Source organism: Aegilops tauschii, chromosome 1 (genome assembly GCF_002575655.3).
Source record: "Aegilops tauschii subsp. strangulata cultivar AL8/78 chromosome 1, Aet v6.0, whole genome shotgun sequence".
NCBI classification, from domain to species: domain Eukaryota; kingdom Viridiplantae; phylum Streptophyta; class Magnoliopsida; order Poales; family Poaceae; genus Aegilops; species Aegilops tauschii.
Genome location: NC_053035.3, coordinates 307556603 through 307568415, shown reverse-complemented (window position 1 = coordinate 307568415; position 11813 = coordinate 307556603).

Sequence of the window (11813 nt, the reverse complement as noted above, 5' to 3'; positions counted from 1 at the left end):
CTAGTCCATAAAAACTCTCCGTGGAGTTTCGTTGCATTTGGACTCCGTCTGATATTGATTTCCTGCAATGTAAAAAACATGCAGAAAACAGCAAATTGCACTTGGCACTATGTCAATAGGTTAGTACCAAAAAATGATCGAAAATGACTATAAAATGATTATAAAACATCCAAGATTGATAATATAACAGCATGGAACAATAAAAAATTATAGATACGTTGGAGACATATCACTCACCCACACATGCTGTTATTCTCCGGCGATGGCAGTCGAACCAGTAAACCCTCGTACTCCCCTCCGCGTGGGAAACAACTCCCGAGTCTTCCCTGGCTCCGTGTCATTCGCTTCCTAGGCCTCGCCGTCGTCCACCGCCCTGGTGCTCTCGGCGCGGCGTGGTCAACGTGGTCAACGAACAACATCCATTGGAAGTGGACTGTACGTGGAGAGGCTGACAGCTGGGTCCACGGCCACACGCAAGGAAATGCCTCCTTATTACGCGCAAAATAATGATTCCCCCACCTGATAGCTGGGACCCACCGGAAGGGCCTCTGTATTTCGCGAAAAAACGTTGCCCCCGCTGACAGCTCGGACCCACCAGCTATATCTTCGCATGCAAGGAAGTGCCACTTATTACGCACAAAAAAAATGAATACTCCCCTGCTAGCTGGGACCCACCGTAGTTGGAGGCTGACTTGTGGGCCTACTGGCGCGGACGGAGGGCTTTGTCAACTTAGTCAATATGAATGATTCTAGCTCCAGTGACCGTACGATGTTCATCCAACGGCCATAGTGCTTCTTCAACCTCAGGTCTTCTTGCTCCAGCCGCCCAAACCAGCGCCGGTCATGCCGCCTGCTCCTGCCTCCCATGGCCGGCTCTACTGCCGCGCAGGCCTGACCACCCCACCCTACTCCAACCTCTGGCCAGGCCATCCCTCTACTCACCCACAACCCCTGTTATTCTGCGGCGACGGCAGCCTCACACCGCAGCCGAACCGGTCAACCCTCATACTCCTCTCCGCGTGGGCATCCACTGCAGCGACTTCCCCGGCTCCGCGTTGTCCCCCTTCCTAGGCCTCGTCGTCATCCACCGCTTTGGTGCTCTCGGCGCGGTGTGGTCAATGTGGTCAAGGAAAAGACTTCCATCGGAAGAGTACTGTACATGGAGAGGCTGACAGCTGGGTCCACGGCCACAGCAAGGAAGTGCCTCCTTATTACGCACAAAATAATGATCCCTCCACCTGACAGCAGGGACCTACCGGACGAGCCACCGTATTTCGTGAAAAAACCGTTCCCCCCTGACTGTTGGGACCCACCAGCTACATCTTCACATGCAAGGAAGCGCGTCCATATTACGGGCAAAAAAATGATTCTCCCCATGACAGCTAGGACCCACCAGCAATAACTTCGCATGCAAGGAAGTGCCTCCTTATCCTCCCTGACAGTCGGGACCCACCTGGTCGAAGCGTACATAGCGTTGTCATTCTGGTCGCGAACGTGTACGTACATACTGGTCGATCGGTCTGTCTGCAGGCTGCAGCGATGAACCATTGCCGAGTAAGGAAGGGCACGTGTCGTAGTAGAGGCGCGGATGTAGCATGTCATGCGGTCCCATCAATATCGTGTACACGTACGTACAACCAGGGTGCAAGAAAGTAAATACGGCCACATACATACATACGAACGGGGTCTCGAACACCTACTCGCGCATACGTATGGCCAGGGCTCATGTAGATGGAGAGGCAGCGAAGAGCAGCGACAGTGTCCTATTCATCGGTAGCCAACCAGCTGGGTCGGAATGGAGAAACTGCGTCGTCGTGTTCATCGGGAGGCAATGGAATGCGTCGTGTTCATCAGGAGCCAACCAGCTTGGACGCTACAGCCAAAACAAGGCCTGGCGTACCGCAAAACGGAGGAAACAGCCTTGTGTTCGACCACCTACGGTCGAAACGGGATCCTGTTCACCGGGAGGGGTCTGGCGTACTGCAAAACAGAGGAAACAGACTTCTCTTCGACCTCCTACGGTCGAAACGAGGTCCTGTTGATCAGGAGGGGTGTGGCATACCGCAAAATAGAGGAAACGGACTTCTCTTCGACCTCCTACGGTCGAAACGGGGTCCTGTTGATCGGGAGGGGTGTGGCATACCGCAATATGGAGGAAACGGACTTCTCTTCGACCTCCTACGGTCGAAATAGGGGTCATGTTCATCGGGAGGGGTGTCGCGTACCACAAAACGGGACTCCACGGGCTACTGTTCATCCACCGTCTACTGCCTCGCTCCAACCTCCACGGACTACTGTTCATCTACCATCGACCTCCTCCAACCTCCACATGCGACTGTTCATCCATGTCGTCTCCCTCCTGCCTCCACCAGCTACTATTCATCCAGCCTCCACCGGCTACTCTTCAACCAGCGCTCTCCACGGGGTCCTGTTCAACCACCCCTCCACGGGCTACTGTTCATCCAGCCCTCCACCGGCTACTGTTCAACCAGCCCTCCACCAGCTGCTGTTCATCCAGCCCTCCATGGGGTCCTGTTCATCCACCCCAACCGGCTCAATAGGGGTCCTGTCCATCCAGCGGCAACGACTTCTACTACCACAGGGTACTGTTCATCCAGCCCCCACCAGGAACTGTTCATCCAACCCCCAACAACGCTCACTGTTCATCAAGAGGCAGCAGGTTCGATCGGCTTCAGTTAGCAGCAGTAGCGAACAAATCGCTCGATCGGGTTCAGTTAACAGCCAGGAATCGACCGATCGCTCAGGTTCAGTAACGCGTAGCCTGCAGTGCAATCGCTCGGGTTCAGTTGGCGAACGCCTTGCTCAGGTTCAGTTGGAGCCCAATGCCTCGCACCCACGCGTGTACGTGTATGAGAGAAAGGCGCAATCGCTCCGTGCATCGCTCGGCCCCGACCACCCACCATAACTGGGAACTCCCTGATATTTTCCTCGCCCTTGCTTCTACCATGGTTTTTTTCCGTCATGGACAGCCCAAAGAATGTCATGCAGCTGCGTCTCCGGCCCGCCCAGGATGAAAAGCGCATTTTATGTCATGATTTTTTGTCATAGAAGTAGGAGCCCACCACATCTATGATGATACCAGGTTTTGTCACAATTATCGTCATAGAAGTGTCATAAGCATGACAAAAAAAATTCGTTCGGCCCAAAATGTCACATATGTGTCTTTTTTTGTAGCGATGTTGGTGGAGATTGACCCCCTCTCGATGAGAGGATCATTGGTGATGACGATGGTGATGATTTCCCCCTCCCGGAGGGAAGTTTCCCCAGTAGAATAGCTCCGCCAGAGCCTTAGATTGGTTCTGCCCAAGTTCCGCCTCGAAACTGCGGCGCTTCGTCCCGAAAGCTTCCTTCTGATTTTTTCCAGGTCAAAACACACCATATAGCAGAAGATGGGCGTCGGGGGCCTGCCAGGGGGCCCACAAGGACGGGAGGCGCGCCCAGGGGGTAGGGCGTGCCCTCCACCCTTGTGGATGGCAGGTGGCCCCCCTCTGGTACTTTCTTTGCCCAATATTTTTTATATATTCCAAAAATATTCTCCGTGAAGTTTCAGGACTTTTGGAGTTGTGCAGAATAGGTCTCTAAAATTTGCTCCTTTTCTAGTCCAGAATTCCAGCTGCTGGCATTCTCCCTCTTCATGTAAACCTTATAAAATAAGAGAGAAAAGGCATAAGTATTGTGATATAATGTGTAATAGTAGCCCAAAATGCAATAAATATCAATATAAAAGCATGATGCAAAATGGACGTATCAACTCCCCCAAGCTTAGACCTCGCTTGTCCTCAAGCGAAAGCCGAAATCGAAAAAATATGTCCACATGTTTAGAGATAGAGGTGTCGATAAAAATAAAATACGGACATGAGGGCATCATGATCATCTTTAGACAACAACATATATTGTCATATAATTTCTTATGCCAAAGTAACAATTCATTCACAAGGTAAAGTATGAATCAGAAACTTCATTGAAAACTAACAAACTATGATCTCAGTCATTGAAGCAATTGCAATTTATCATAACATCGGAAAGAGTCAATTCAAGAGCTTTTCAGCAAGTCCACATACTCAAGTATCATTTAGTCTTTCACAATTGCTAACACTCACGTGATATTTATGGGTTCAAAATTTCAATCAGACACAGAGAAAGATAGGGGCTTATAGTTTCACCTCCCAACCTTTTACCTCAAGGGTAATGTCAACAATAATACTTTATGATAACCTACTTTCGAGTGGATATATATATCCGGATCTCTCCAACACATAGTGCTTGCCAAAGGAAAAAGTGTAAAAAGGAAAGGTGATGATCACCATGACTCTGGTATAAGGGTAGAAGATAAAAGATAGGCCCTTCGCAGAGGGAAGCAGAGGTTGTCATGCGCTTTTATGGTTGGATGCACAAAATCTTAATGCAAAAGAACGTCACTTTATATTGCTGCTTGTGATAAAGAACTTTATTATGCAGTCTGTCGCTGTTATTTCTTCCATATCACAAGTTTGTATAAAGCATATTTTATTCACACTAATAGATCATACATATTTAGAGAGCATTTTTTATTGCTTGCACCGATGACAACTTACTTGAAGGATCTTACTCAATCCATAGGTAGGTATGGGGAACTCTCATGGCAAAACTGGTTTAAGGGATGTTTGGAAGCACAAGTAGTATTTCTACTTGGTGCAAAGAATTTGGCTAGCATGAGAGGGAAAGGCAAGCTCAACATGTTGGATGATCCATGACAATATAACTTCTATTTGGATATAAGCAAACATACCACATTATGTTGTCTTCCTTGTCCAACATCAACTTTTTAGCATGTCATATTTAATGAGTGCTCACAATTACAAAAGATGTCCAAGATAGTATATTTATATGTGAAGCCTCTCTTTCTTTATTACCTCTAATTGCAACAATGATCAAAACTATGTTTGTCAACCCTCAACAACTTTTATTCATCATACTGTTTATATGTGAAGTCATTACTTTCCATAAGATCAATATATGATCTTTTTATTTCTTTTTATTCTTTCTAAAAGTTAATTCCCTCAAGATCATAGCGAGAAAGCAAACCCTCAACTCAAAACTACTCTTTATTATATATAACTCACGGACTCGATTACATAGATAGAGATCGAAACAAAACTCAAAGCTAGATCATACTAAAAACTTTTTCTACTAAATCAAGATATAACCAAAAGGATAGAACTAAGAAAAACAATAAAGATAAAAGTGTGATGGTGATACGATACCGGGGCATCTCCCCCAAGCTTGTCATTTGCCAAGGGGAGTGCCCGTACCCATGTATTTATGTCTCTTTCTTCGGAGGTGGTGATGATGCAGTTGTTGACGAAGTAGGCTTGTCATCCATCTTCCAAGGCATAGGTTCACCATCATAGAAGGATGAACAAGTCTATGGGATCCTCAAATCTGCAGCCAAACTCATCCTCTTGAATATATATTCATACTCACGGCTTTGGTTTTGCAGGTCATAGATCTGGGCTTGGAGATGCTCGATTTTCTTATGAAGCTTGAACATGGCCTCCCCGATGTTCTTGGCATCTAGCTTGTGATTATTGGTGAACTGCGCGATCATCATGTGATTGGTGTTGAGTCCATGTTCTACCATCCCTTGGCACTTGAAAACTTGTTGCTCCATTGCTTCGAGTCTTGTCTCCATGCTTCCGGTCTTCTACGGTCCCTCAACGTCACGGATGTGCAGCACCCCCTCACGCATCTCCATGGTTTGAGGGTGTTGCAGCACTTCCGCAAGGTAGGGATTGATGACCTTCTCAAAAAACTTGTCCTTGGGGGCGCTTGGAGACATCATGGTGATCTAGATCTGTTAGAAAAACAGCTCGAAACAAGAATAGAAGATATTGTCGTGGTACGGTGGTCAAAACCTTTGGGAGATTATATAATGAATTTTTACCGACCAAAAGAAGTATCGTGCAAGAAAATGGAGTCCGGAGGGCACACTAGGTAGCCACAAGGCAGGGGGGCACCCAGGGGGGTAGGGCGCGCCCTCCACCCTTGTGGTCGCCTCGTGTTTCTTTCAGACTACTTTTAATTTTCCTAAAAAATTTAAATATTCTAGAATGGAGAAAAATTATCACTGGAAACATTTTGGAGTTGGTTTACTTACCATACCACATACCTATTCCTTTTCGGAGTCTGAAACATTCTGTAAAGTGTCCCTTATGTACTCCTCCGGTGTTACGGTGTCAATTATGTTGGTCTCAAGATTTATAGGATTACATGAGATATAATGTTTGATTCTTTGACTGTTTAACACCTTCGGATTTGTGCCTTCGGCGTCATTTTTATGGCCCCGAAACGATAGACCTCAATGTAAGGACCTTCCCATTTAGAGAGAAGTTTTCTTGCAAAAAATCTTAAATGAGAGTTGTATAGCAAAACATGATCACCTACATTAAACTCACGCTTTTGTATCCTTTTGTCATACCATCTTTTAACCTTTTTTGACGCTTACCATCTTTTAACCTTTTATTTAAACAACTTGGCATTCTCATAGGCTTGGGTTCTCCATTCATCAAGTGAGCTAGTGTCAAATAACCTCTTCTCACCGGCAAGTTTGAAATCATAATTGAGCTCTTTAATAGCCCAATATGCCTTATGTTCTAATTCAAGAGGTAAGTGACATGCTTTTCCATAAACCATTTTATACGGAGACATAACTATATGATTCTTATAAGCATTTCTATAAGCCCATAATGCATCATCAAGTTTCTTAGACCAATTCTTCCTAGATCTATTAACAGTCTTTTTTAATCTCTCTATTGCTAAATTCTACTTGACCACTAGACTGAGGATGATATGGAGATGCAATTCTATGGTCAACATCATACTTAGCAAGCATTTTACGGAAAGCACCATGAATAAAATGTGAACCACCATCAGTCATTAAATATCAAGGGACTCCAAACCTCGACAAAATAACTTCTTTAAGCATCTTAATAGAAGTGTTATGATCAGCACTACTAGTTGGAATAGCTTCTACCCACTTAGTAATGTAATCAACAACAACTAAAATATTTGTATACCCATTAGAGGAAGGAAAAGGTCCCATGTAATCAAAGCCCTAAACATCAAATGGTTCAATAACAAGTGAATAATTGATAGGCATTTCCTGACATCTACTAATATTGCCAATTCTCTAGCATTCATCATGAGACAAGACAAACTTTCAAGCATCCTTGAAGAGAGTAGGCCAATAAAAACCAGATTGCAATACCTTGTGTGCAGTTCTATCTCCAGCGTGGTGTCCTTCGTAAGACTCGGAATGGCACTTGCGTAGGATATGTTCCTGTTCATGCTCAGGTACATAATGTCTAATAACACCATCTACTCCTTCTTTATAAAGGTGTGGGTCATCCCCAAAGTAATGTCTTAAATCATAGAAAAACTTTGTCTTTTGCTGGTATGTGAAATTAGGTGGTATAAATTTAGCAACAATGTAATTAGCATAATCAGAATACCATGAAGTATTACGAGAAGCATTTATGACAGCTAATTGCTCATCAGGAAAGCTATCATCAATAGGCAGTGGGTCATCAAGAACATTTTCTAACCTAGATAAGTTGTCTGCAACAGGGTTCTCAGCTCCCTTTCTATCAATAATAATATGCAAATCAAATTCTTGTAGCAAGAGAACCCATCTAATAAGTTTAGGTTTAGCATCTTTCTTTTCCATAAGATATTTGATAGCAGCATGATTAGTGTGAACAGTTACTTTGGAATCAACAATATAAGATCTAAACTTATCACAAGCAAAAACTGCTAAAATTTCTTTTTCAGTAGTAGCATAATTTCTCTGGGCACTGTCTAGAGTTTTACTAGCATAATGAATAACATTCAATTTCTTATCGACTCTTTGTCCTAGAACAGCACCAATAGCATAATCACTAGCATCACACATAATTTCAAAGGGTAAATTCCAATCAGGTGGCTGAACAATAGGTGCAGAAATCAAGGCTTTCTTAAGTATTTCAAATGCTTCTACACAATCATCATCAAAAACAAAAGGAGCATATTTTTGCAAGAGATTAGTGAGAGGCCTAGAAATTTTAGAGAAGTCTTTAATAAACCTCCTACAGAAACTAGCATGACCAAGGAAACGTCTTATACCTTTGATGTCTTTAGGACACAACATCTTTTCAATAGCATCTACTTTAGCTTTATCAACTTCAATACCTCTTTCAGAAATTTTATGCCCCGAGACAATGCCTTCATTAACCATAAAGTGGCACTTCTCCCAATTCAAAACAAGATTAGTTTCTTCACATCTCTGCAAAACTCGATCAAGGTTGCTTAAGCAATCATCAAAAGAAGTTCCGTAGATGGAGAAATCATCCATGAAAACCTCAACAATCTTTTCACAACAATCAGAGAATATAACAGTCATACATCTTTGAAAGGTAGTAGTTGCATTGCATAAACCAAAAGGTATACGTCTATAAGCAAAGGTCCCAAAAGGGCAAGTAAAAGTGGTCTTCTCCTGATCATCTTTTGACACAGTTATTTGAGAAAAACCAGAGTAACCATCTAGAAAGCAAAAATGTGTATGGTTGGATAATCTTTCTAGCATTTGATCAACAAAAGGTAGAGGGTAATGATCTTTTCTGGTAGCTTTATTTAATTTGCAAAAATCAATTACCATTCTATAACCTGTAACAATTATGTGTGGAATCAATTCATTCTTATCATTAGGAACAACAGTAATACCTCCCTTCATGACGTTAATACCTAAAGTTTCCTTACCAGAGACAGTTAATGACTTTCGGCCTATCACACTGCTAAATTGCTGCCTCAAAATAATCACCAAGCTCCTGGCTAACCGCCTCCAAAAGATCATTCTCAAACTTGTACATCGTAACCAATACGGTTTCATCAAACGTAGAACTATACAAGACTGTCTTGCTTGGGCCTTCGAATATATCCATAAATGCCAAGTCTCCAAGAAAAAAATTCTACTCAGATTGAGATTATGAAACATATGGGATTCAATGACAAGTGGCTTTCCTGGATCAAGTCTATTTTCTCCTCTGGTAAATCCTCCATGCTCCTCAATGGAGTCCCAGGCAGACAATTTTTATGCAAAAGTGGTGTCAGGCAAGGAGACCCCTTGTCTCCCCTCATCTTTGTTATTGCAGCGGACCTCCTCCAAGCTGCCATTAACGATGCATTCCGACAAGGGAAGATCCATCTACCATTTGACAGACAGCGACAACAGGACTACCTGGTTATCCAATACGCGGACGACACAATAATTATCATGCCAGCGTGCCCAGCTCAAGCACATACTATGAAAGGAATTCTTAATGACTTTGCCACATCCATTGGTCTCAAGATAAACTTTCATAAATCGACACTCATACCGATGAACTGTGAGGAAGATCTTATAAATGAGCTTGCTAATATCTTCGAATGCAAGATTGGTAACATGCCGTTCACATACCTCGGCCTCCCCCTGGGGACTAGTAAACCCTCAATCCAAGACCTAATGCCGATGGTATGCTCTGTTGAACGAAGACTGACTTCTACTTTGACAATGATGTCATATGGAGCCAAACTTTCGCTGTTAAATATAGTCATCACCTCGCTCATCATGTTTGCTCTATGCACACTGAAATTCCCACCGAAAATCTTGGAGTTATTGGATAAGATTTGTCGAAAATGTCTCTGGACAAAGAAAACTGAACAGGGGGAGAAATGCAACTCTCTGGTTGCCTGGGATAGGATCTGCCGCCCAAAAGAAAGTGGAGGCCTTGGGATCATCAACTTAAAGATTCAAAGTGATGCGCTCCTCCTCAAATATTTGCGCAAGTTCTATAACCAGCATGACCTCCCTTGGGTTGATCTGATTTGGTCTACATACTACACAGACAAGATACCCCATGCTTCTGATCCTTGTGGTTCCTTCTGGTGGAGAGATGTCCTCAAACTAACTCCAATCTATCGTGGCATCTCAAAGGTGGAGGTTAACCGTGGAGATAATGTGCTCATGTGGAAGGACCTCAGGCTCGAGGAGACTCTAGCTGACTCACACCCAAGGGCCTTTTCCTTTCCAAGAATGAAGATGTCTCCGTCCAAAATTGTCTACGTGTCTCCTCATTAGATGAGGCATTCCACCTTCCCCTCTCTATAGAGGCTCATGCAGAGGTTGGAGACATCCAGCGCCTTGTGGCCCACATCGTATTAGACAATGATCAGACCACAAGAGACATTTGGTCATACTCCTGGGGGGCCACAGAATATACTGCACGAAGATTCTATAAGTTCTGCTTCTAAGATGTCAAAGCCCATAAAACATATCATTGGCTCTGGAAATCCAAAGTTACAATTAAGATAAAAGTCTTTGGTTGGCTTCTCCTCTCTGATCGCCTCAATACAAGGGACATGCTCAAACGGAGGCACTACAATGTGGGAGATGACCTGATCTGCCTTCTTTGCGGCCATGCAGAGGAAGATGTGGACCACATGATCCTAAACTGCCCGTTCAGCAAGTACTGTTGGTCCAAGCTTGGGATGAATCCTGAACAACATGTCATGCGGCTACCCTGGTTGGAAACGGCCAAGAAGAATTGGAACAAACCTATGTTCATGGAGGTCTTCTTACAAGCATCTTGGAGTATTTGGAAGGAGCGAAATGACAAAATCTTCAGAAACATCAGCCCCTCTTACAACTCTTGGCTAGCTAGATTTAAACAAACTTTGGTTTACTACAATATAGGGTGAAAGATAATATGAAGGATTTTATTTTCCTACTTTTAGACTCCCTCCCTTCTGACTAGTCTCCATTTCTAGTCTCAACACCACCTGAGCCACAAAGTGGCCAGGGATGCATTCTGTACAGCCCTTGTACAATGTACAATGTAACATTTGAAAGGTAATATATCACAGTGGGAGCCTCTCCCACTGTCACAGGTTTCAAAAAAAACAGTAATACCTCCCTTCTTAGGGACACAATGAACATGACTTACCCATTTACTATCAGCAATAGGATAAATTATACCTGTCTCCAGAAGCTTTAGTATTTCATTTCTTACCACTTCTTTCATCTTAGGATTCAACCTTCATTGGTGATCAACAACTGGTTTAGCATCAGACTCCAAATTAATTTTGTGCTGACATAGAGTGGGACTAATGCCCTTAAGATCATCAAGAGTATATCCAATAGCGGCACGGTGCTTCTTTAGAGTTTTCAATAATTTCTTTTCCTCATGCTCTGAAAGGTTAGCACTAATAATAACAGGATATATCTTCTTTTCATCAAGATAAGCGTATTTCAAAGTATCAGGTAATTGTTTAAGCTCAAACACGGGATCTCCCTTGGGTGGAGGAGGATCCCCAAGGATTTCAATAGGCAGGTTGTGTTTCAAAATAGGCCCTTGATCAAAGAATATTTCATCTATTTCCCTTCTTTCATTCATAAACATATCATTTTCATGGTCTAGAAAATATTGTTCTAAAGGATTAGTAGGAGGCACGGCAATAGAAGCAAGACCAATAATTTCATCCTTACTAGGCAATTCTTTATCATGGGGTTGTCTATGAAATTTAGAGAAATTAAAGTCATGAGACATATCCCCTAAACCAACAGTAACAATATCTTTCTCACAGTCTATCTTAGCATTAACATTATTCAATAAAGGTCTACCAAATATAATGGGACAAAAATTATCTTGTGGGGAACCAAGAACAAGAAAATTAGTAGGGTATTTGACTTTCCCACACAAGACTTCAACATCTCTAACGATCCCAATTGGCGAAATAGTATC